This window comes from Eptesicus fuscus, chromosome 17 (genome assembly GCF_027574615.1).
Source record: "Eptesicus fuscus isolate TK198812 chromosome 17, DD_ASM_mEF_20220401, whole genome shotgun sequence".
Classification (NCBI taxonomy): Eukaryota; Metazoa; Chordata; class Mammalia; order Chiroptera; family Vespertilionidae; genus Eptesicus; species Eptesicus fuscus.
This window is the reverse complement of record NC_072489.1, coordinates 2,512,252-2,539,790: the sequence shown is the minus strand read 5'-3', so window position 1 is coordinate 2,539,790 and position 27,539 is coordinate 2,512,252. Positions and strand designations below refer to the sequence as shown.

At 43.4% G+C, this 27,539-nt stretch overlaps 1 protein-coding gene and 1 pseudogene across 2 annotated transcripts in view; both read right to left on the bottom strand.

Moving 5' to 3' along the window:
- BMPR1A (bone morphogenetic protein receptor type 1A) overlaps window positions 1-27,539 on the bottom strand; it is a 192,324-nt gene that overhangs the window by 107,012 nt on the left and 57,773 nt on the right. The window lies entirely within an intron of this gene.
- On the bottom strand, window positions 12,211-12,569 carry LOC114234301 (small nuclear ribonucleoprotein E-like; annotated as a pseudogene).

Here is a 27,539-nt window from a genome sequence, read left to right as displayed (position 1 = left end):
CCGGGACATCGTCTAATCATATCTGTGCTGTGTGCATGGAAAAGCACTCCAGGTACAACAAGCAAAGTCCTGGAGTGTCTTACAAAGACAATCCACGCAAGAAGGTGAAGAGCAACGTCTGGTGCTCACTTTGCAAGAAGTACCTCTGTGTGAAACAAGGCTCATCCTGCTGGCACACAGAGGTGGAATACTGACACTAGATGAAAGGCAGACCTATTTTCTACAATGTCTCCAAGCTCCATCTTATTCTAACCATTTGTTTGCATGTAACTAACATTTTTCTATATCATGTTGGTTTTTACTCTTTAATGCTCAGGAGCCCAGGTATAGGGGACAGTTAGGTTCAGGGCCTCGGGTCTGGTAGGGTTAATATTGCTATTTGCCCTTTCTCTATAATAGAAGTGTCAGAGATGAAAGAAAATTAGTAAAATGTATATGAAAATCTTCCTCCTGTCAGAGTCTGGAGCACACCGCGGGACCCAGAGTCAATTCCCCACCCACCTGCGGCGCCTCAAAATCACGCGAGACGCAGACCCGGCCAACCCCAACCCCGTCAAGCCCCGTCAGGTCGGGGGCACAGCCTCAGGGCCCCCGTCAAGCCCCACTGGGCGGGGTGCGCAGGATCAGGTCCCCTGCCCCGACCTGGTGCCTGGCAGCCTCAGGTCCCTGCTGATTGCTCCTTAAGGCTCGTTACAGGAACTCGGCCTCCACTGTGGGTGCTGCCATCTTTGTGATGGTCAATTTGCATATTCCCTCTTTATTAGCTAGGATACAAAATTCCTGAACATAATATTAGAATCCAACAACATATAAGAATTATGTATCTCGACCAAGTGAGATTTATCCCAGGTTTGCAAAGGTGATTCAACATTTCAAAAGATCAATTAATACAATAATACATCACATCAACATACTAAAAGAGAAAAATCACAGGATTATATCAGTAGATGCAGAAAAAGCACTTGATAATATTCAACATCAATTCATGATAAAAATTCTCAGCAAACTAGGAAAAGAGGGGAACGTCCTCAATTTCATAAAGAACATCTATCAAAAATCTACAGCTAACATCACACTTAATGAGACATTCAAAGTTTTCCCACTAAGATGGGGAACAAGGCAACAATATATCTATTCCCTCTCACCACTCTTTTCCACATCATATTGGAAGTCTTAGCTAATGCAATAAGACAGGAAAAAAACGGTATACCAGTAGAGTGGAAATGAAAAGAAAAAAACTATCTTTGTTTACAGATGACATAACAGTCTATGTAGAAAATCCAAAACAATCAACAATAAAAAATTCCTAGAACTAATAAGCAATTATAGCGAGGTTTCAAGATACAAAGTTAATATACAAAAGTCAACTGGTCTCCTATGTGCCAACAATGAAAAAATAGAATCTGAAATTTAAAGCCTATCATTTACATTAGCACCCCCCAAAATGAAATACTTAGGTACAAATCTAACAAAATATGTAGAAGATCTATATGAAGAAAACTATAAAACTGATTTTAAAAATAAAAATAAATGAAAAGATAGTCTATGTTCATGCATAGAAAGAATCAACACTGTGAAGACATCAATTCTTCCTAATTTGATCTACAGAGTCAACACAACCTCAGAAAAAGGCCCAGCAAGGTTTTTTGTAAATCATGATAAAGTGATTTTAAAGTTTATATGGAGAGGTAAAAGATCTGAATAGTCAACACAATACTGAAAGGAGAACAAAAAGTTGGAGGGCTGATACTACTCAACTTTAAGAATTAAAACAGTATGCATGCATATAAGCATAACCAACGGATGCAAAACTCTGGGGGGTGAGGGCATATATGGGAGTGGGGTGGGGGGTGGCAATGGTAAGATATGTACACATATAATACCTTAATTAAAAAAATTGGGAAAAAAAATAAAAATAAAAACGCAAAAAAAAAAAAGAATTAAAACAAAGCTACAATAATTAAGATAGGGTGGCACTGGCAAAAGGATAGACAAATAGACCAATGGAAAAGAACAGAGAGGCCTTAAATAGACTCACATAAATGTAGTCAACTGACCCTTAACAAAGGAGCAAAGGCCATACAATGGAGCAAGGACAGTCTTTTCAGCATATGGTAATGCAACAATTGGACATCCACATTAAAAAAAAATTCTAAATACAGTCCTTCCATTCTTCACAAAAGACTCATAATGGATCACAGACCTAACTGTAAAATGCAAGACTTGTAGAAAATAACATAGGATAAAATTTAGGTGACCTTGAGTTTGGCAAGGATTTTGTAGATAAAACACCAAAGGCACAAGCCATGAAAAAAAATACCCGATAGGCTGGAATTCATTTAAATTTCAAACTTTCCTCTGCAAAAGATAATATAAAAAGAATGAGAGGAAAAAAAAGAGAAAAAAATTAAAACAAAACGAACAAACAAAAAAGTAAATAAAGAGCATGAGAAGTCAATCCAAGTCTAGGAGATATTATTTGCAAAAAATACCTGAGGACAGCTATCTAAAATATAGAAATAACTCTTCAAACCCAACAATAAGAAAACCATTCAATTAAAAAATGAGCAAAAAGGAAAATAATTAAAAAAACAACAGGGAGGACAGCTTAAGGGAGCTGTGGGACAACATGAAACATAACAATATTCGCATAATAGGTGTGCCAGAAGGAGAAAAAAGTGAGCAAGGGATAGAGAACTTGTTTGAAGAAATAATGACAGAAAATTTCCCTAACCTGGTGAAGGAAAAAGTTGCACAAGGTCAGGAGGCACAGAGAGTCCCAAACAAGAAGAACCCACACAGGCCCACACCCAGACACATCATAATTAAAATGCCCAAAATTAAAGACATAGAAAATTAAAGTCAGCAAGAGAAAAGGAATTTGTTACCTACAAAGATCCCATAAGGCTGTCAGCTGATTTCTCATCAGAAACTCTACATGCCAGAAGGGAATGGCATGATTCAAGCCATTGCTACTCAACTTCAAGAATTATGACAAAGCTATAATAATTAAGATAGGGTGGCACTGGCAAAAGGATAGACAAATTGGGAAGCCCTCCCCTCCAGCCCAATAAACCCCAATTGCCCTCCCCTGCTGTCCTGATCTCACCCCCCAACTGCCCGCAGGGATAGGGCCTAAACTGGCAGTCGGTCATCCCCCAAGGGGTCCCAGATTGGAGAGGGTGCAGGCCAGGCTGAGGGACACCCCCCCATGCACGAATTTCGTGCACTAGGCCTCTAGTCAATAATAATAACCTTAAATGTAAATGAGTTAAACACTCCAATAAAAAGGCATAGGGTAGCTAAATGGATACAAAAACATGACACAACTATATGCTGTCTACAAGAGACTCACCTCAGAACAAAAGACACACAGGATGAGAGCGAAAGGATAGAAAAATTTTTTCCATGTAAATGGAAAACAACAAAAAACTGGTGTAGCAATACTCATATCTGACAAAATAAGACTTCATAATGAAGGCCATCACAAGAGACAACAAAGGTCACTGCATAATACTAAAGACATCGATCCAACAAAAGGATATAACCCTGGTAAACACATATGCACCCAATATAGGAGCACTGAAATATATATATGACAAACCTACAGCCAACATCATACTCAATGGGCAAAAACTAAAACCATTTCCCCTAAGAACAGGAACAAGACAGGGATGTCTGCTTTCACCACTCTTATTCAACATAGTACTGGAAGTCCTAACCACAGCGTTCAGACAAGAAGAAATAAAAGGCATCCAAATTGGAAAGGAGGAAGTAAAACTCTCATTATTCGCAGATGACATGTACATAGAAAACTCTGAAGATTTCACCAAAAAACTACTAGATTTAATAAAGAAATTTGAAAAAATAAAGATTAGAGCAGAAATAAGTGACATAGAGACTAAAGAGACAATAAAAAAAACAAAACACTAAATGTGTGTCTTAATGGTGTATTTTTGTTACATCTTAATATAATAATCAATTTTAGGACACATCTTTTCACACTTAACAACTGTGAAATCAGGATCTTAAATCAATATCTTAAAAACATTATCATATCATTCTTTATCAGGCATTATTTTTTCTTTTTTAATGATACATAGAATAACAATACATCAATACCCGTGGATTGCCGAAACCGGTTTGGCTCAGTGGATAGAGCATCGGCCTGCGGACTCAAGGGTCCCAGGTTCTATTCCGGTCAAGGGCATGTACCTTGGTTGCGGGCACATCCCCAGTAGGGGGTGTGCAAGAGGCAGCTGATCGATGGTTCTCTCTCATCGATGTTTCTGACTCTCTATCCCTCTCTCTTCCTCTCTGTAAAAAATCAATAAAATATATTTTAAAAAAAAATACCCGTGGATTACACACGACACACACACACACACACACACACACACACACACACACACACATATATATATATATATATATGTCTTAGGGTTGATAAAATACATTCCAGAATATACAGTTTAAGTTGAGAAAGAGATGAGATTGCTGGTACTAACAAACAATTGTTTTCATATACAAACCTTATCTAATCTAATAATAGACAAATATGCAAATTGACCGCACCTTCGCTACACCTAAGCCACGCCCACCAGCCAAGCCACGCCCACCAACCAATCAGGATGAGTATGCAAATTGCCCCAACAAAGATGGCGGCTAATTTGCATATCAAGACAGTGTCCAAAGAAGTCAAGAGCTGCAGAAGGGAGTAAAGCTTCGAAGAAGCAAGCAAGCCTGGGGGGGGGGGGAGGATAAGGGCGGGGCGGAGGCGGGGCCGGGGGTGAAGGGAAACGCGGGTGGGCTGGAGGAGAAGGCGGGGCGGGTGACAAGGGCGGGGCGGAGGCGGGGCCGGGGGCGAAGGGAAACGCGGGCGGGCTGGAGGAGAAGGCGGGGTGGGGGACAAGGGCGGAGCGGAGGCGGGCCGGGGCCGAAGGGAAATGCGGGCGGGCTGGAGGAGAAGGTGAGGCAGGCGAACAAGGGAGGAACGGAGGCGGGGTAGAGTGCAGCAGGAAATCCTATTGCAGGATTTTTCCTGCAACGGGAAAGCTAGTCAGATATAATAAATATGACTAGCAGATTGACTTCCAATTAAGTCATCAGTCGATTAAGATCCTCCTCAACTTTAGCACTATTACTTTATATTGTGTATCCCTCACTATGCTGGACATTTTTCTTCCTAAACACAAAATTCTTCACACAGATGCTGTCACTAAGAGACAAGAATCATCATCTGCATAACCATGGGGTGCCTTAAGAGCTGCCCTTATTTCTTGTGTTTTGTACACTCACCCATTCTAAAACCTTTCATCATATTTGTAAAGCTATTAAAATTATTATTTAACTAATAGTTCATTTTGGAATCCTATAAGATAAATGCTTTTTATTCATCACTGTTCCTTCTACCATAATTATTCATTCTCTTATTTTTCCCTTTGGTCATTTCTCCAGTCCTCCAAAATTCTACTGATCTGGCTTTACAGAATCAGCTGTAAAATTAATTTCAAAAATGGCACAGATTCTCTACTATATACATATCCTTTTCAAATCAAATTTTCATTGAAAATCAGTAAACTGTCCATTCATTTTTATTCCACCAGTTAAAAAAGGAAGTTGTTGGAAGTTATAAATTTCTGTGGGCAGAGCCACCAACTGATAGGTTTCTAAGAAACACTTGTTCTAACTCCAGAAACCACAATGTACTTTGCCCACTCATAAGAAAATACACTGTTTTCTTTACCATCACAATTTGCAATTAGAAAAATGTAGTGATACAATCCGTAAAGAAATGTGAACATTTTCCTACCCCAATTCTAAAAAAATAAAATGCAAATAACTGTGGGAAATAATTGTGACTGCATTAAGCCACAGTATATAAAAGACCTTTTTTGTTTGCTTCACTGTTGTGATACCAGTAAGCTTACTTTTGTTTATGTATGTTGAACTAAAGTGCAAATGAATTTGTGAATGAGTGCATTCAAGAATCAAGTATCTAAAAGTTAACCTACTCTAATAAAAGAGTAAGATGCAAATTGACCGTCCCTTTGCGACGCCCACCAGCCAATCAGGAGTGTGTATGCAAGTTAACCCAACAAAGATGGCTGGTTAATTTGCATCCGGGCCTCTGGGCAGCGTGGGAAGGTGGAAAGGCAGCTCCAGCTGGAGCGAAGGCGGTGCCGGCAGCCAGGGGAAGGAAGGCCCATTTTTGCACGAATCTTCGTGCATCGGGCCTCTAGTAAATCAATATTACCCACAATGAGAAAGTCGTTAAATTTATATGTCAATATTTAGATAAGGGTATGAGTACAGAGTACATATTTTTCAAAATGAATTGAAATACACCTAAGACTTGTGCATTTCACTGTATATATACACATATATATCTTTAAACTTAAACAACAAATTAGAATATTAAATAGGAAAAAGCAAAAAAAAAAAAAAAAATCCAGTGTGTTTGGATTAGAATTGGAGGCACTAAAATTATTTTTTAAAATAATGTATTTCCTAAATATGTTCCATGAAAGAGACTTGAAGCAATGTCACCCTGTATCAATGAGAGCACCTAACACTCAGATCTTGGTTTCTACATATCATCTCCCCACCAAAGAGACTGGGCTCCTTAGAGACATGACTGATTTTGCCCCACAGATAAAGCAAAGAAGGTCCAACATGAGCCTGGACCATTACTGTGTCAAGAAGTAAAGAAGGGCTCACACATAAAAGAAGGGGTCACATCCAAAGGACGCCAGAGCCAGGATGAAGGGACTCCCACTGTCAAAATCTGGGATAATATGAACATCAAAAAAACATAGGGTTGTAATGGATTATAATCCATTGAAATAGAAGTCCATTAGTCCATACTGATGATAGCTAAACAGATTAAATAAGTGTATAAGAAAGTGAGAAGGGTTCTTACAGTACAATGCAGAATAAATGTGGAGCAACTGATGAAAGTGGAAAATCACTGTTACAACTATAAATAGTAAGTACCAATTAACTCCAAAGGGGAGTGGGAAATTTTATGAGAAACAAGACAATTGCATGATCTTCAAGTATCTCCCCACAGATTGCTTATTAGTCATAAAGAAGAAAACAGTAACTATACAGTGGAGAAACTAACACCTTGACCTGGTGATCAAAATTAACATTACCAATGACAAATAGGACAAGCATATTATGTCTCCGAATGTGATACCCTGAGAAAGGACACCACCATTTATGCAGAATTCTGGCCAGAGATGCATCAACTACCAGTAAATCTAACAATGAAAATATGTCAGACAACTCCAAAACAAGGAATCTTACCTAATAATAGAGAAACATGTAAATTGACCGTACCTCCACTACGCCCACAGTCAATCAGAGTGTGTATGCAAATTAACCCAACAAAGCTGGCAGTTAATTTGCATACATACCTGGGTTCTGGGAACCTCCTCAGCACCCAGGTCACTCCCAGCCAGCCATCAAGTGGAGGCTTTAGGCTTGGGAAGGGGCCGAGCCTGCGATCGGAGATGTGAGGGTGGGTGGGGGGAACCCCTTCCCAAACCTAAAGCCTGGGGCGGAGGCTTTAGGCTTGGGAAGGGGCCGAGTCTGTGATCGGAGAGGCAGGGGAGTCCCCTTCCCAAGCCCCAAGCCTAAAGCCTGGGGTGGAGGCTTTAGGCTTGGGAAGGGGCCGAGCCTGCGATTGGAGGTGCCAGGGGGCGGAGGGGGGAACCCCTTCCCAAACCTAAAGCCTGGGGTGGAGGCTTTAGGTTTGGGAAGGGGCCAAGCCTGCAAATGGAGGTGCCGGGGGGAAGGGGCCAAGCCTGTGATCGGAGGTGCCGGGGGGGAACCCCTTCCCAAGCCTAAAGCCTGGGGAGGAGGCTTTAGGCTTGGGCAGGGGCCGAGCCTGGGATCAGAGGGAAGGGAAAAAAATCAATGGAAACATATCCTCAGGTGAGGATAAAAAGATAAATAAAGAAATGTCATATCCTAAGAAAGACACATCTTGAAAATGCCTAAAGAAAGTTGTCATTTTTTCATCGTGAAGGGACTGGGGTCTGTGTTGATGAAAATACCTGGGCGGCTGCGGTGACTGGCAGTGGTTGCAGCAGCGGGGTGATGGGGCTGGCACCTTCCCCTGATCAGCCTGGTCGCCTCAAGCAAAGGGAGGCCAGACTGTGGCTTAGGTCCGCTCCCAACAGGGAGCGGGCCTAAGCCATCAGTAGGACATCCCCTAATGGCTTCCAGTATGTGAGAGGGGGCAGGCTGGGCTGAGGGACCCCTCCCCAGTGCACCAATTTCGTGCACCGGGCCCCTAGTCCTATGTAATAAAAGGCTAATATGCAAATCAACCAAACGGCACAATGACCAGTCACTATGACACACACTGACCACTAGGGGGCAGACACTCAATGCAGGAGCTGCCTCCTGGTGGTCAGTGTGCTCCCACAGGGAGCATGCCACTCAGCCAGAAGCCAGGCTCCCGCCTCTGCGGCAGTGCTAAGGATGTCCAACTGACAGCTTAGGTCCGCTCCTCACAGGGTGCGGGCCTAAGCCATTAGTCTGAATCTCCTGAGGGCTCCTGGACTGAGGGCGCAGGCCGGGCTGCGGGACCCTCCCCCAAGTGCACCAACTTCATGCATCAGGCCTCTAGTACTGTATAAAATAACTGGCCTACATTCCTCACAAATGTTAATGTCATGAAAAACAAAATCAGCTAAGAAACTGTTCCAGATTAAAGAGGCATGACAAGTGAATCCTCTCCTAAAGTGAAAAAAATCTGAAAAGGACTTAGCTAAAACAACTGACAATAGCATATTCTAGACTGCAGATTAAGTTATGGAATCAATGTTAAATTTTCTAAATTTGATGTCCAAGTATGATTATATATGATATCATCTTTGTTCTTGGAAAATAAAAACTAAATGAGTTCATCAAAAATAAATTGTGTGGCCCTAGCCAGTCTGGCTCAGTGGACCGAGTGTCAGCCTGCAGACTGAAGGGTCCCAGGTCCAGTCAAGGGCACATGCCCAGGTTGCAGGCTCAATCCTCAGTAGGGGACATGCAGGAGGCAGCCGATCAATGATTCTCTCTTGTCACTGATGTTTCTATCTCTCTCTCCCTCTCCCTTCCTTTCTGAAATCAATAAAAATATATTTTAAAAAATAAAATAAGAAATAAAGTGTGTGTATGTGTGTAGATAGGTAAAGGGAACAGGGAAATTCAGAAAACGATACAAATGTGAAAAACTGATAAATCTAGATAGACTATATGGGAGTTCAAAATGCTATCCTGCATCTCTTCTAAGTATGAAGTCATTTCAAATTAAAAAAAAAAGAAACACATAAATGAATTAAATTCAACATATGTATCTCAGCATCTGACCTTACTTGGGGAGAGGGTCATTACAGAGGTCAATTAAGTTAAAATGAGGTCACTAGCATGGGCTCTAATCCCATATAATCGGTGTCCTTATGAAAAGGGGAACTCTGGACACAGGCGTGTGAAGAAAGAAGGAAGATGGCACCCACAGCCCGAGGAAGGCCTGAGGCCATCAAAAGTCAGGAAAGAAGCGTGGGATACATAGACCCTTCCCAGTGCCTTCCGAGGGTAGAGGGTTTTGTTTTCTTCTTAAAATAGTAGAAAATATGTTCTAGTTCTGGAGGGTAGACATCCCGAATCAAGTTGTCAGTGAACCCTCTACTACGGCCCGCGGGCCACATGCGGCCCACCGAGGACATTTATCCGGCCCGCCGGATGTTTTTGCCGCCGCTGCCGGTCCTGCTTAGCAGCCCACTTAGCAGTGTGCATAGGAATTTGTTCATAGTTTTTTTTTAAACTATAGTCCGGCCCTCCAACGGTCTGAGGGACAGTGAACTGGCCCCCTGTTTAAAAAGTTTGAGGACCCCTGGTCTCAGGAATGATTCCCAGTCAAGGGCATGTACCTGGGTTGCAGGTTCATTCCCTGGCCCCAGTCGGGGCCATGTGGAAGGCACCAGTCGATGTGTCTCTCTCACATTGATGTTTCTTTCTTTCTCTCTCTCCCTCCCCCGTCCCCTTCCCTCCCTTCTACTCTCTCTAAAAATCAATAGATAAAACATCCTCGGGTAGCCGAAACCGGTTTGGCTCAGTGGATAGAGCATGGGCCTGTAGACTGAAAGGTCCCAGGTTCAATTCCAATCAAGGGCATGTACATTGGTTGCAGGCACATCCCTGGTAGGGGGTGTGCAGGAGGCAGCTGGTCGACGTTTCTCTCTCATTGATGTTTCTAGCTCTCTATCCCTCTCCCTTCCTCTCTGTAAAAAATCAATAAAAATATGTATTTTTTTTAAAAAGTAATTCTTTAAAAATATATATATCCTCGGGTAAAGATTAATATAAAAAAAACAATCTCTGAATTATTGGTGTTCAAAACATATTAATTTCTTTGTTCCCTAAACATTCTAAAGTAACTCAACATATGCAAGAGATTTTATGCCCAGGAAATTTCTTACTATATATACATGAGTGTTTTTCTCACAACAGCATCATTAATTTTACTATCATTTTAAAATAATCCCTGTTGATTTTTGAATTCCTGTTAAAGCTTTTCATTACATGTCTTTTCCACATACCATATTAATCATATTCTTACCATAAATTTTTTCTTAAAACCTGAACTGTGGCCTTTTGACAGATATGTGCAGAAATGTTCTTTATTTTCACTAAGAATTACATGCTCTCCTATTTTTCCTAAAACACAAACGACTCTATTTTTAGGTTACCCTCTTTGGACAGAGCCATTAGCTCTCACTTTAGGATTAGGGAGACAGCAGGAGGGCCGGAGATTAGAACAAACTCCACTCAGCTCCCCTGAGTTCCACACTTGGGAACAAAATAATGTTCTATTCTGCCTAACTTCCACTTTTTCAAGACAAACCAGAAATTTGGATTTTCTTTTTGTGAAATCTCCCAATTTTTAATTATTTGCAACTAATTTTTAAAAATGCAGTGTAAGTCAAACATAATATGCCTGCAGGCCAAATCCAGCTCATAGGTGGGGCCACCAGTTTACAACCTCCAGGTTAAAGAATCATAGTAGGTCTGCTGACTTCTCTCTCTCTCCTTGTTTTTTTAGGTAGTTCTTCCCTCCAAGCAGGGGATATCACAAGTCTTTCTATGATATATCCAACTCACAGATTCAGAGTGAGGTTAATGACCTACCACCGTCCGTCACCAAATGCCACTAAACAGCTCTCTTTTTAAAGTATTCTACCATGTTGACATATTGATTACTAGTTTGAGATTAAAAATAAATTCATCTTTAAATTTAGAATTGCTCTTGAGAAGTTTTCTTATATCTACAAAAGTATGATATTAATATTTATAGAGCACACATGGTGTGTCAGGCACATTAAGCATTTCCACACTTTGGTATTTCATTAAAGCTCATTTACCCTAAAGTATCCTATATAATAAAGAGGGAATATGCAAATTGAACATCACTCCACCACAAAGAGGGCAGCACCCACAGCGGAGGCCGAATTCCCGTAAGAAGTCTTAACGAGCAATCAGCAGGGACCTGAGGCTGCGCCCCCACCCCCGCCCCCCTGGGACTTGACAGGGGACCTCAGGCCACGCCCCCTGCCCAGCAGGGCTTGACAGGGGACCTCAGGCCGCACCCCCCGCCTCGGCACCAAGCCAGGGGACATGAGGCCGCACCGCCAGCCCAGGGCGAGGGGAGCAGCCTGAGGTCCCCCGGCCCAGCACTGGGGCAGGGGGGCACACCTTGAGGTCCACCGTCAAGGGGACCCCGCACAGGGGGCGGGGGGGCACGGCCTGAGGTCCCCTGTCGAGCAGACGCTCAACATAGGAGCTGCCCCCTGGTGGTCAGTGTGCTCCCACAGCCAACTGACCCCAGTGCCTCCCCGCAGCCAGCCAGCCCCCATCAGTCCTGATTGCCGGCCAGGCCGAGGGACCACACCCATGCACAAATTCATGCACTGAGCCTCTAGTGTTCAACAAACTCCTTTCACAGACAACCTGCGATAGAGTTAATAAAGTTCTCGGTGTTTGTTTCTCAGCATTTGGAATCAAACAGAAATGGTTAGCCTCTTCTTCTTCTTCTTCTTTTTTTTTAACAAAAAGAATTCAACATCATTTATTGTCATCTGGTAGTAACTTAAGGGTACCGTAATAAGCCAATATGAATAAATGGGTAGGACATATTCTCCCAACAAAGGACACAATAAAACACTAACTGTATTGCTTCTCAGTAATTCCTCACTTAACATTTAAGTCATTTCTAGGTGGAGACACTTGGGAGCAGAGTAATATTATCTCCTTTCAGCATGATCCGACCTAGTTGTTTTCTTGACTTTGTTTTAGAATGAATCTCTTCTGCATCATCTAATACGAGGTTCACATACTCACCAAAACCAAGGATACAGCCTTCTATCCGCATATTCACGTGCTCATACAGCCACACCTGAGTCCGAGATCTATTTTGCAAGGATCTGAAGATGAGGTGGGTGGGCTGCACCATCACCTTCTGCACCTCCGGCCCTGGCCACGGTACGCCATGGTGGAAGCTAACAAAGACGACACTAGCCTCTTCTTTTAACAGGTACCATCAATCAAGAATAAGTACAACCGGTAATCCTCACCCCGCAGATCCACAGGGAAGAGCCCTGATCTGAAGTTTGCAGATCTGGATCCAAACACTGCTCCACCATGAATTTAGCAACTGAGCAAGTACCCTCAGTTCTCTAAACTCCTGTACCCACATCTGTAAAATAATGATGACAGACCTTTAAAAAAAAAAAAAAGAATAATTATAACCATCTTAAGTCACAGTAACAAAAATGCAAAGTAAAGGTGTTGAAAAAATAGCTACAACCTTAATTTCAACTCTTAAATTCGTTAGTTTCATAGATCTTCCAAACATTGGAATAGTCATAGTTGTTTGTAAGACAACTAATATTGAAGTCAGCTCTGCTTTTGGGTTAATATGTTTTTTCCTCTAAAAAGTTTTACAAAAACCAAACCTTTTTTATAAAGCGGACTAAAAAAAAAATAGATCACGGCTGCTGCCACACACGTTACTTAGCACGCAAGGCGCTGGGGTAAGCCAACAACACAATGAGCCCACTTAGATTCCCTCCTCACAAAGGGCTGACAGTTTCTAAGAATGGAAGCAGATCTTAGAGAAATGTTCATATAAATTGTAATTTAATTACAATCATGATAAGTATTACAAAGGAAATTTAAATGAGGTATAGATAATACCTCCATGGAGGTGTGTAAGTTTAAGTAAAAAGACATTATTGTGCAAAATCTCAATATACTCTAAGACAGAAAGACAAAACTGTGTTCCAGTGAAGAGGCTCCCTAAAAATATTCAGTCTGAAGGCTTACAGTAACCCTTATAAATACCTAATCCTACTTATATTTTATATATCCTAGCATAAGTTTCTGTTTAAGTCAATTTTGATGTGTTGGTTTTTCCCCCTCACATGAGAGTATTTTTTCCACTGCTTTTCAGGGAGGGAAGCAGGGGGGGGGGGGACATGGAAGTGAGAGAGACACATCAAGTGGTTGACTCCCACAAGCACCCTTGACTGGAAATCAAACCTGGCTCTTCGGTGCAAGGGACGACGCTATCACCACTTAGCAACACTGGCCAGGGCAATTTTGATATTTTAAAAATTATTCATTTCCCTATAAGACACACACATCCTATATCAGTGATGGCGAACCTATGACATGTGTGTCAGCACTGACATGCGTAGCCATTTCTGATGACACATGCCGAGGATGAAACATTTGCTGCTCCTGAGGATGAAACATTTGCGAAATAATGTTTTTACCTCAAAGTGACACACTACCAGAGTTATGCTCAGTTTTTTGGCGAAGTTTGACACACCAAGCTCAAAAGGTTGCCCATCACTGTCCTATATAATAAAAGCCTAAAATGCAAATCGACCTAATAGCAGGACGACTGGTCGCTATAACGCATGCTGACAACCAGGGGCAGACACTCAACACAGGAGCTGTATACCCTGGTGGTCAATGCACTCCCACAGGTGGAGCACTGCTCAGCCAAAAGCTGGGCTCACGGCTGGCAAGCACAGCGGAGGTGGCAGGAGCCTCTCCCACCTCCACGGCAGCGCTAAAGAGCAGCGAGCCAAGCAATAAGGAGCAGCGAGCAGTAAGGAGCGAGGGGTCTCGGACTGTGAGAGGGATTTGGACATCCCCTGAGAGCTCCTGGACTGCACAAAGGCACAAGCCGGGCTGAGGGACCCCCTCCCCAGTGCACGAATGTCGTGCACCAGGCCTCTAATCTATATCTATATCTATATATCTATATACCTATCTATATCTATATCTACACACACACACACACACACACACACAGATATATATAAAGAGGTAATATGCAAATTGTCCGGGATGCCGTAACATCACAACCTCTCAGGAGGAGGCTGTACATGCCAAGTGGGTGGGAGGGGACGCAAGCCACGGATGGTGCAGGCCCGGAGAGAAGAGGGCCTGGCAGCCACCGCAGCTGCAGGAAGGCCTGGAGAGAAGAGGGCCTGCCAGCCACCGAGGCTGTGGGTAGGCCCAGAGAGAAGAGGGCCTGCCAGCCACCGCAGCTGCAGGGAGGCCCGGAGAGAACAGGGCCTGCCAGCCGCCGCAGCTGCAGGAAGGCCTGGAGAGAAGAGGGCCTGGCAGCCGCCGCAGCTGCAGGAAGGCCTGGAGAGAAGAGGGCCTGCCAGCGGCACACCAGCAGTCCCGCCTCTGCACGTGAGCTGCAGAGGAAACACCTTCTCTAACCGTTCGTCGGCTAAGTTCTCAGCACGCCACTCACAGTGTTCTTGGTAACTTGGGTAACAGGAATCCAAGAAGGAGATCTAGGGATTTTCCACCTGGAGGAAAAAACGAAGGTCCGCTGCTGGAGGGGCTAAGAAATGTCATATCCTGCTCTAGCCGGTTTGGCTCAGTGGATAGAGCTTCGGCCTGCCGACCGCAGGGTCCGGGTTCGATTCTGATCAAGGGCATGTACCTAGGTTACAGGCTCCTGCCTGGCCGGGGCTCAGGTCAGGGCTCATGCAAGAGGCAACCAATCAAAGTGTCCCTCTCACATTTATGTTTCTCTCTGTCTTTCCTCTCTCTTCCACACTCTCTCAAAATGAATGGAAAAATATCCTCAGGTGAGGATAAAAAAAGAAAGAAAGAAATGTCATATCCTTTGAAAGAGACATCTTGAAAATGCCTAAAGAAAGTTTGTCATTTTTTCGTGGTGAAGGGACTGGACTCTGTGTTGATGAAAACACCTTGGCGGCTGTGGCGGCCAGCAGTGACAGCAGCAACAGGGTGATGGGGGCGGCACCTTCCCCTGATCAGCCCGGTTGCCTCCCACAGAGGCAAATTGTCTGGGACACCATCACAGTAACAGTAACGACCGAACAGCAGGCTGCATGGGGTGACAAGGCCAGGAGGAGGGTTAGTGAGGGACGACCAAAGGACTGAACAGCAGGCTGCATGGGACGACCAGGTCGGCAGGGGGGTTAGTGAAGGACGACCAAACGACTGAACAGCAGGCTGCGTGGGGCGACCAGGCCAGCAGGGGGGGCATTGGGGGCGACCAGGCTGACAGGGGGGCAATTCGGGGCTACCAGGCCAGCGGGGGGAGGGGGGGAGCAGTTGGGGACGACCAGGCCAACGGCAGGGGCGGGGGGAACAGTTAGGGGCAATCAGACAGGCAGGCGAGCAGTTAGGAGCCAGCAGTACCAGACTGTGAGAGGGATGTCCAACTGCCGGTTTAGGCCTGATTGCCAGGATCGGGCCTAAACCGGCAGTCAGACATCCCCCAAGGGGTCCTGGAGAGGAGAGGGTGCAGGCTGGGCTGAGGGGACGCCCCCCTCCCGTGTACAAATTTCATGCACTAGGACTCTAGTAAATAATAAAAAGTATTTTAAAAAGTAAAACCCTTAACAGGACTTAAGTCTAAGGCTCAATGAACATTTAAAATAATTAAAGCACATTATGTATATTTATTTTAAAAAGCAGACAAGGCCAATAACATCAAATAATGTAGAAAATGGTTAAAATGATACTTTTATTGATAACATGCAAAAGATATATTGATTTTTCAAGTATGGAAACTCTGATAAATGTGTCAATTACTTGGTTTTTGCAAAGACATAAAAATAACATAGGTTAGGAAACTACAAAAGCAAAGCAGTAAAACAGGTCATAGTTTTCTAGTAAAAAGTTGGCACCATAAGGAACAGACACCAAAATTGTCAAAATATGCTTAAGAAAATGTGTCAAAAATGTATCTCAAATCTCACTAAGCAATTAATGATTTTCATGTGAAAATAATAAATAGCAAACATAGTGTTCAAATCAATAAAAGATTCAGTAAAAAACATATCTTGAGACCTCTCTCCATTTTCCCATTTCTTTGAGGTTTATCTATATGTAATTTCTGAATATATAAGTCTATTCACTTAATGATTTAAATAACAGCGTCCTACTAGGGAGAATAACGTGCTCTCTTCCCCCCGTCACTTTCAAACAACTTTCCCTGCTTCATGCAGTCACAGATTTTTTAACAATACAGAGAACCACACCTCAATTTTTTTGGAACAAGGTCCATATTTAGACACATGGAAGTTTAAAAGAACTAAAGCCTATGATGGTACCTGACAAAGACATGTTATTTTAAAAAATGAAAAATTCACAAATCCCAGGCTCCGCTTCTCTTGCCCCTTCCCAAAACCACCTTTAAGAGAAAGAATAAACCAAACAAGGTATGAGTCATCTAATCACCCCATATTTATTCAGAATCTAATTATGTTTGAGGCACGCAGCATGTGTGATAGCAGCCTAAGAGAAAAGGATGTGACTGGCACTCCAGCACAGTATAACTGACCTCCACTCTCCCCAGTTATAGGCTAAAACCTATCTGCCAGGTTATTTTAAAGATACACGATATTGGCACAGTACTTAGCATATCAGAGATAAACAAACGGTAGCTAATGTAAATATTTTAAATCAAACCAGAAATAGAGAATACTTAGGAAGAAAAATAATAGTACAGAGTGGCATTATAAGCCCTACAGAAGCACAGAAAAGGAAGAAATAACCAAGAGCCCAGATGAAAGTAAAGAGGCTTCCTGGAGAAAGTAAGCCTTAGATTGTACCTACCAAGAAGATCTAGACAAGAAGGGGGGAGGCAGGGATTAACAGAAGCACAGACAAGACTAGAGAATTAGGACCACAACACTATCATATTATTGAGCCAAAATCCACTATTCTATTATTGAGCAAAAATATGTAAATTACTTAAAACTCATGAGCTAAAGAGAATAAAACCTGTATGAACAGGACAAAACAGAACATCAAGTCCCAATGTCCAACCACAAATTTTTATAAGCTGTAGCTTTTCTTTTTGGAAAAAGTATGTTGGAACAAATAGTCTGTTTAGAAAATATGACACCTTCTCCCAAAATACTAAAAAGATTGATACAAATGTGACCCTATTTCTATGATATAATCTGATTACTAATTATAGTGGCTTTCTCCAGAAAATATTATACAAATTGATGAACAGTAATACAAATGAGGAAATCATTAATACTTTTTAATGGACTGATAATGTTTAACAGAGGTATAAATTTACAAATAATGCTTAAGCTTCTTAAACCCTCATTCAAATTTTAATAACCAAAATTTTTAAAGGCTTATATTCTAACTACATCTGAACTGGGAAAAAATAACAAAAAATGATCAAATTAACACTAAGAATGTGGCACTGCGATTTTTATGAGTGTTTATGTGAAAAACCTTTTTAAGATCCTCTTTTATCTAAGAACAGCAAGGAAACAGAACAAAAGAAATATTCTTACTGCTATGGAGACTTTTCATCATCAAGTTTCTGAAACATACAAACAGTCCAACTCATGTCATTTTATGCCAAGAAAGTTATTTTTTCTCAAAATAAAATTTAAAAAGCTTTCTAAATTTGATTCACGGTATTAATTTGAGTTAAATTTATGTTTAAGTGCAATATTAAAATGTAACTTTTTATAAATACTTAAGTTAAAATAGTTCTCTTTGGGGCCCTCTCGGGGAAAATGCCTGTTTCTTGCTCCGTCAGCAGGGCAGCATGAAGACACAGGAGAATGCAGACTCCGGCCTCTCCAGCTAGGCTCCAAGCCTGAGGTGCAGGGGAGGCTCTGCAGCAAAGAATGTGTAACCTGATCACTTTCCTTCTCTCTCCTCCATGCCAACAGTAAGAAAGCAATTTAACCTCTCTAAATGGCATTTCCGTACTGCCTAAAGTCACTATGCTAATCCACAACAGGCCCAACTCCAAGTCTTGCCACTTGACCACTACAATAGTCCATACATTTACCAAAAATTATCAAAACAAAATGAACAGTTTAATGTTTATGTAACAGACTGAAGCCAACCGTGGTTAGCAGAATAATGCTCACCTCAAAGGCACCCATGCCCTAACCCCTGGAACAGGGGACTATGTTACCTTGCATGGCAAAAGGTGTGGAGAGCGGCTACAGCATTTGGACAGGATCAAGCCTCGGATCGATGAGAGCACACGGTCCTCTTGTGGCAAAGCCACATACAAGTTCCAGCTTCGGGGGCAAAGCCCTCCTAGCATAATTATAGCCAAAGGCTATGGTTGTATGTAAGCTTGACCTTATAGTCCGACCTTGTAGTCCTATAGGTAGCTGAGGGATGTGGGCTGCGGGAGGTACAGCAAGTGCTGCCAAAACAAAGCTTGCTACAGTTCAGAGAATTGCAACAACAGGAAAGAAGTAGATTTGAAACTCGAAAGAACATTGTAAACATCTTGACCATTCCCTTGTTTGGCTTTGTGTGTGTGTCACTGTGTCCTCATCCAGGCACAGTGATCCACCTGGCCCCAACTATTTTCTACTGTCTGTTTTCTTTAATCTTTCACCACCCTTCCTCAGGTTCAACACTGGCCCTGCTGGACGCAGTTCAAAAAGAGACTTTGCAGATGTAATTAAGGTTACAAGTCTTTCAATGGGAAGAATATCCTGTTGGGCTGAATCTAATCACATGACATATTAAAAGCAGAGAACCGCTCCTAGCTGTGGTTAGAAAGAGAAAAAAATGACAAAGGGTCAGAAAGATGAGACCTTGTTGGCTCTGAAGATAAGGAGGAAAGAGGCTATGAGCCAAGGATTGTGGTTGGCCTCTAGAATCCAGAAAAAGCAAACAATCAAATTCTCCTCTAGAGCCTCCAGAATAGGAATGCAGTTCCGTTGATACCTGATGATACCTGTGTTGGACTTCTGACCTACTGACGTGTAAGGTAATAAAGTTTGTGCTGTTCAAACCACAAACTTAGTAGTTTGAATAGCACAAATTTATCTTACAGCATCAACAGGAAACTACTACACCAACCATACATATAATTGACTACTCTAGACTGAATGTTTGTGTCTCTCCAAAAGTCCTGTTAAATCCTGACACCCAAGATGATGATTTGGAGGTGGAGCTTCTGGGAGGAGCCCGTATGAATGGGACTGGAGCCTTTATTAAAGAGGCAGGAGAACGCCCTTGCTCCTTCTGCCCTGTGAGAACTCAGTGAACAGACACCATCTGTGAACCAGGAAGCAGGCACTCACCACACACCTATCTGTCAGCATCCTGATCGTGGGCTTTTCAGATTCCAGGCTGTGAGAAGTAAACTTCTGTTATTTATAAGCCACCTAGTTTATGGTATTTCGTAACAGAAGCCTGAATGAACTAAAAGAATTGACTATTCTATATTCTAAATTAATTGAAAACTGTCTTACAAAACAAACAACAACCTGTCAGTGAGCAAATGTATAATCAGAAATCCTTGCTCTAGCTGGTGTGGCACAGTGGCTAGAGCATAAGCCCACAGACCAAAGGGTCTGGGGTTCAATTCTGGTCGAGGGCAAGTACCTCAGTTGCAGGCTTAACTCCCAGCCCTGGTCGGGGTGCATGCAAGAGGCAAACAATCAATGTGTCTCTCTCACATCAATGTTTCTCTTTCTGTGTCTCTCCTCCTTCCTTCCACTCTCTCTAAAAATCAACAGAAAAAATATCCTCTGCTGACCCAGTCACCCCTAACTGCCCTCCCTGCTTGCCTGATCGCCCACAACTGTCCTCCCCTGCAGGCCTGGACCCCACAACTGCCCTCCCCTGCAGGTCTGGGTCCCCCACAACTGCCCTCCCTTGCTGGCCTGGTATCCCCCAACTGCCCTCCTCTGCCAGCCTGGTCACCCCCAACTGCTCTCCTCTGCTGGCCTGGTCACCCCTAAATGCCCTCCCCTGAAGGCCATCTTGTGGCAGCCATCTTGTGTCCACATGGGGGCAGCCATCTTGTGTGTTGGAGTGATGGTCAATTTGAATATTACTCTTTTATTAGATAGGATTTTAGATAGGATTCGATAGAATACATATTTCTTTATATAGCTAGTGTTCTTTATGTATTCTGGTTATCATATTATTGAGCAAAGGACTCTCCCTTTGCTTACCAGGCATATGATTTGCAAATGTTTTCACTCATTTTGTGGCTTATCATTTCACTATCTGATAGTGTTTTTTGATGTACATAAGTTTTTAATCATGAAGTCAAGCTTATCTATTTTTTCCTTTGATTACTTGTATTTCTGATGTCATATCTAAGAAATCCAAGAACTTACATCTGTTTTCTTCTAAGAGTTTCATAGTTTTAGCTCCTACATTTAGCTCTTTGATATGTTTTGAGTTAACCTTTATTCAGTATACTAGAGGCCCGGTGCATGAAATTCATGCATGGGGGGGTGGTGTCCATAAGCCCAGCCTGCACCCTCTCCAATCTGGGACCCCTAGAGGGATGTCCGACTGCCTGTTTAGGCAGTCGGACATCCCTCTGACAATCCAGGACTGCTGGCTCCCAACTGCTCACCTGCCTGCCTTCCTGATTGCCCCTAACCGCTTCTGCCTGCCAGCCTGATCACCCCCTAACCACTCTGCTGCCAGCCTGATTGATGTCTAACTGCTCCCCTGCCAGCCTGTTTACCCCCAACTTCCCTCCTCTGCTGGCCTGGTCACCCCTAATTGCCCTCCCCTTCAGGCTTGATCGCCCCCAACTGCCCTCCTTTGCAGGTCTGGTCCCTCCCAACTGCCCTCCCCTGCTGGCCATCTTGTGGTGGCCATCTTGTGTCCACATGAGGGCAGGATCTTTGATCACATGGGGGCAGCCATCTTGTGTGTTGGAGTGATCTGCATATTACTCTTTTATTAGATAGGATAGAGGCCTGGTGCATGGGTGGGGACCAGCTGGTTTGCCCTGAAGGGTGTCCGGGAACAGGGTGGGGGTTCCCTTGGGGCGTGGGGCGGCCTGGGCAAGGGGCCTGTGGTGGTTTGCAGGCCAGCCATGCCCCCCAGTGACCCAAGCGGAGGCCCTGGTATCTGGGATAGATTTATCCTCTACAATTTAAACTTTGTAGCCTAGAGCGGAGCCAAACCTTCTGCTTGCTCTGTGGCGGCAGCCATTTCTATTGGGGTTTATTCACCTTCTATAATTGAAACTTTGAAGCCCAGAGTGGAGACCTAGCCTGGCCAGGGCAGGTGGAAAGCTTGGCTTCCTCCGTCGGGGGGCAACCCAAGCCTGCTCTCTCCAGCTCCATGGCTGCCACCATTTTTGTTAGGATTTATCTTCTATAACTGAAACTTTGTAGCCTTAAGTGGAGGCCTGGGCCGGCCAAGGTGTGCGGAAAACTTGGCTTCCTCTATCACCAGGGAAACCCAAGCCTCCCTCCTGCTCTCTCCATGGCCGCAACCATCTTGGTTGGATTAATTTGCATAATCGCCCCTGATTGGCTGTGGGCGTGGTTTGTGGGTGTAGCGGAGTGGTGGTTAATTTGCATATTACTCTTTTATTAGATAGGATGATATGAGGTAGGGTCCTACTTCATTCTTTTGCAATTGATATCTAATTGTCCCAGCATCACTGTCTTGGTGTCTTGGAATTGTCTTACTATCCTTTTTTATCCTTTTTTCACAGGGCAAATACATCATGGAAAGAACAGGGACGGGGGAAGAATTATACCATCCATTCTTTTGTAAAATGGAAAAGGACAATAGTGGAAAGGAATGTGGGAAAGAAGAACTACTTGAAAGACTGGTTCACAGGAAAATCAATTTTAGGAAAGAGCACATATGGAAGTTTAAGGTCTAGAAATTGATTCATTTAAAACTATCCATGTACCTGTGTACCTCCAGTAGTCTGTCTCTCCACTCTAGGCCCAAGACTAATAATGTTTGAATACTGCTCTAGACCAGCGGTCACCAACCTTTCAGACCTCACGGACCACCGATTGGTGACCACTGCTCTAGACTACTGCCACCTAAACTCTGGGGGGAGGGAGTATCACTTGTAAACAACTTTTTTATATTTCAACTAATGGCCCGATGCATGAATGAAGATTCGTGCAAGAATGGGCCTTCGTCCCCCTGGCTGCTGGCACCGCCTTTGCTCTGGCCGGAGCAGCCTTTCCCAGAGGCCCCAAGCAGCCAGGGATGGTACAGAATGCCTGCGTCGTCGCCATGGCGACAACGCAAGCGTCCCGCCCCACCCCTGGCCGCTCGGCGCCTGTGTATGCAAATTAACCCACCATCTTTGTTGGGTTAATTTGCATACTCACTCCTGATTGGCTGGTGGGCATCACGAAGGTACAGTCAATTAGCATGTTACTCTTTTATTAGGTAGATTGTCTGAATAATAAAATGAGATGGGCTTAGGATGAAGCTCGTGATAAGAGGAAGCCTACAGGTTTTTCACCCCACACCACTCAACCAAATAGAAAAGTTCATTTCCATTCCCCATTTTATATGAAACACATTTGACTCAATGTATGCATTAATGGAATGAAAAATTTGAAAAATTTTATTTCATTAATGCAAAAGTAATAACCAAAAAAAGCACTAGGAAATTTTGCTGTGATTCCACTAGTTTACTCATGCCTAGGATCCTTGAAACAAACCCTAGGTAGACTAGGGATATAGTATACCATCACTAAACAGAAAACAAGATCAAACCCTCAGGCCCATGGTATACCACTTACCTTTCCCCTAAAATGCATCTGTAGTCAAATCCTTTTCCCCTGAGATAGATCCAATTTACGATACTGTGCTATTTACTTTGTCACATAACTCTGCCAGTTTAAGAGATGTGTAGTGTAACCTTGGGGTTATATCACTTCCCCATGCCTTTAATTGGGATTAAACATAGACAGTATTTTTACTTGCAATGATTAAATATTTCTACCCATGTAAACTAACTGTTCATTGCCTTTTACTTCTAATCTAAGTACTTACAAACAAATTTGTATATTTTATTTTGGATTAAAAGCTTCCATCCAGTAATATATTTCATACACCACTGTTGCCTTCCAATTTAATTTATTTTATTGATGCCCTGCCAGTGTGGCTCAGTTGGTTGAAGCATTGTCCTGTACACTGAAAGGTTGCAGGTTTGAGTCCAGTCGGGGCACATGTCCAGGTTTCGGGTTGAATCTCTGGTCAGGGCGCAAAAGGGCGGAACCCAATCTATGTTTCTCTTTCTTTCTCTCCCTCCCTCTCTCTCTCTCTTCTCCCTTTCCCCTCCTTCTTTCCCTCCTCCCTCCCTCCCTCCTCTCCTCTCACTTTCCCTCTCTCTAGATTCAAAGGAAAACATACCCTCCTCAGGTAAGGATGGAAAAAAAATGTTAAGAAAATTAGTTTTATTAGTTTTGACAGTGTAAAAGTTATTCTTTTTAAACTAAAATCCAAGTAGCCAAGCATTAATTAGTGACCCCTTCTTCCACTGGTGTGTTGTTCCTGGTCTATTATACAAATTGAAAATATGACTCTATTTCTGTGCTCTTATTCAATTTGTCTAATTATTCCTTTATTTTACTGTATTTATTTTTAAAATAGTTTTTATTGATTTCAGAGAGAAAGGGAGAGGGAGAGAGAGATATAAACATCAATGATGAGAGAGAATCATTGATCGGCTGCCTCCTGGACACCCCACACTGGGGATCGAGCCTGCAACCCTAGCACATGCCCTTCACAGGAATCAAACCATGATCTCCTGGTTAATAGGTCAACACTCAACCATCGAGCCATACCAGCTGGGCTTATATATATATTTTAATCCTCATTTGAGGGTACGTTATTGATTTTTAGAGAGAGAAAGAATCATTGGTCACTTACCTCCGTACACACCTGGATCAGGGATTAAACCCTCATCCTAGGTATGTGCCCTGATCAGGAATTGAAACCACAATATTTCCGTGTATGGAATGCTGCTCCAACCAACTGAGCCACACCAGCCAGGGCTAATTATTCCTTTTTCTTTTTTTTTTTTTTAACCCAGTGTCAGTTATTCTACTTCACATGGTTGTGCTCTGAACTGAGATTATATCTATTTTTTAAAATATATTTTATTGACTTTTTACAGAGAGGAAGGGAGGGGAGAGTTAGAAACATCGATGAGAGAGAAACATCAATCAGCTGCCTCCTTCACACCCCCTACTGGGGATGTGCCCGCAACCAAGGTACATGCCCTTGACCAGAATCAAACCTGGACTTCAGTCCACAAGCCGACGCTCTATCCACTGAGCCAAACTGGTTAGGGCTACATCTATTTTTAAAGTGTGAAATTTGTAATGCAATCAGTAGATGGTGTTTTTACTTATAAATTTTAACCCTTATATCATTCACAGGATGGTGAAGATTATATTTCAACCAAATAAAAACTGATTATTCAATTAAGACTTTGAAACACTGGCTAGCCATCTGGCTCTTAAAAAAAATTGAACCCTACCTCACTCCTTAGACCAAAAATAATTTGTAGATTGATAAGATATTTAAAGTAAAAGAAAATAATTTTGCTTTTGTCTTTGTGGTATTTTCAGATAAGAGAATACTACATTCTAAGCATGACACATTAAGTTAGTGAGGATAGAATGGTAAGTTCCTTTTAAGAAAAATTACAAGCATATCAGCTGCCTATTAGACATCCAAGTGGAGTGTAAATATGGATTTCTAAGAAAGGGTTCAGGGTAGAGATTAAAAGTTGGGCATTACACATGGTTTCAAAGTGTTAAGGTCAGATAAGATCAACAAGGGAATAAGTATGACTAAAAAAGAGGGATAAGGATGAGCCCTGGAGGCACACCAGGATCAAGACTGAGATGCAAACTAAGAAGAGCAGGCAGTCCTGTAGTGAAGATAGTGTCTCCAGGAGGACAGAGTAAGTACCAACTGGGTCAAATACTGTTCACAGGTCAAATAATTCAAGGATGAAAAAGGGCAAGTCCTAGGTAGCCTTCATAAGAGCAGTTTAGGCAGAGTGTTGCGAGGGAGAGCCTAGAATGAGAGGATTCATGACACAGTGGGAAGAGAAAGGCTAGAAACAAACGATAGACACTTCTTTGGGGGGGGGGGGAGGAGAGAGAGAGAGAGAGAGAGAGAGAGAGAGAGGGAGAGGAGAGAGAGGAGAGGGAGGGGGAGGGAGGGAATGGAGCAACAGTTACAAGGGAAACTGGAGTCAGCAGAGGTTTTGCTATTGAAGAAGAGAAGAAAGTGTGTGCTGGGGTACTGAGGATAACCACCCTGCATCAGGTGAGAAAAGGGGTGGCCCTGTCAGCGCATGGTCAGCTCATTGCATGATAACAGAAATCAGAATATGGAGCACAGATGAAGACAGATGGATGTAGTGGCAGGAGCTTAATGGATGGCATCTACTGTCTCAGTGGGATGAAAGCAAAGTTGTATACTGAGAGTAAAGAATGTGGAAGGTGATGTCAGAGGTTTCAGAAGGTTTAAATCAGGGTGGGGAACCTTTTTTTCTGCACAGGGCCATTTGGATATTTATATAATTCACTAGAGGCCTGGTGCACGAAATTCGTGCACAGAGGGGGGTTGTCCCTCAGCCCAGCCTGTACCCTCTCCAATCTGGGACCCCTCGAGGGATGTCCGACTGCCCGTTTAGGCCCGATCCCAGGGATCGGGCCTAAACGGGCAGTCGGACATCCCTCTCACAATCCAGGACTACTGGCTCCCAACTGCTTGCCTGCCTGCCTTCCTGATTGCCCCTAATCGCTTCTGCCTGCCAGCCTGATCACCCCCTAACCACTCTGCTGCCAGCCTGTTTGCCCCCAACTTCCCTCCTCTGCCGGCCTGATTGCCCCTAACTGCCCTCTCCTGCAGGGTTGATCACCTCCAACTGCCCTCCCTTGCAGGCCTGATCCTTCTCAACTGCCCTCCCTTGCAGGCCAGGTGCCTCCCAACTGCCCTCTCCTGCTGGCCATCTGTGGTGGCCATCTTGTGTCCACATGGGGGCAGGATCTTTGACCACATGGGGGCAGCTATATTGTGTGTTGAAGTGATGATCAATCTGCATAGTACTCTTTTATTAAATAGGATAGAGGCCTGGTACAGGGGTGAGGGCCAGCTGGTTTGCCCTGAAGGGTGTCCCTGATCAGGGTGGGGTTCCCTTGGGGCATGGGGCGGCCTAAGTGAGGGGCCTGTGGTGGTTTGCAGGCGGGCCATGCCCCCTGGCAACCCAAGTGGAGGCCCTGGTATCTGGAATTTATTTTCCTTCTACAATTGAAACTTTGTAGCCTGGAGCAGAGCGAAGCCTGGGGCTCCCTCCGAGGCCACAGCCATTCTGTTGGGGTTATAATTGAAACTTTGTTGCCTTAAGCGGGTGGGCCCGGCCAGGTTGTGTGGAAAGCTTTGCTTCCCCTGTTGCCGACGGCAACCCTGGACTGCTCTCTCAAGCTCCATTCTGCTACCATTTGTTTACCTTCTATAATTGAAACTTTGTAGCTTGAGTGGAGGCTTAGGCCTGAAACGGCTGGCAGAAAGCTTGGCTTCCTCTGTTACCTAGGAAACCTTGCTCTCTGTGGCTGTAGCCATCTTGGTTTGGATTAATTTGCATACTCCCTCTGATTGGATGGTGGGTGTGGCTTGTGGGTGTGTCGGATGTATGGTCAATTTGCATATTTGTCTATTATTAGATAGGATGGGCCATACAAAATTATCAACTTAAAAATTAGCCTGCCATATTTGGTCAAACATTTTATCAACTCACCCTAATGCTTTGGCAGGGCCAGACCAAATGATTTCTCGGGCCTTATATGGCCCGTAGGCTGGACGTTCCGCACCCCTTGGTTTAAATGATCACCACCTAGGTCAGACTGGGAAACTAAATGGACTAGGAACTATTGCTAAGCAACACTAAGAAGCTCATCTGACCTTAGTGGTCACTAACTAGAAGACAGACCAATGAACAAAATTAATTTCCAGCTACTGTCACCAGCCAAAGTGCAAGTGTATGATCAAAGAACCCAAACAAGAAGCAAACATAGAAGTGAAAGGAGAAATAGACAGTAAGACAATAATCAGAGGAGATTTCAATATCCCACTTTCAATAATGGATAAACAACCATACAGGAAACTGATAAGACAACAGAGGATATGAGCAACATATGGACCAAGTGGACCTA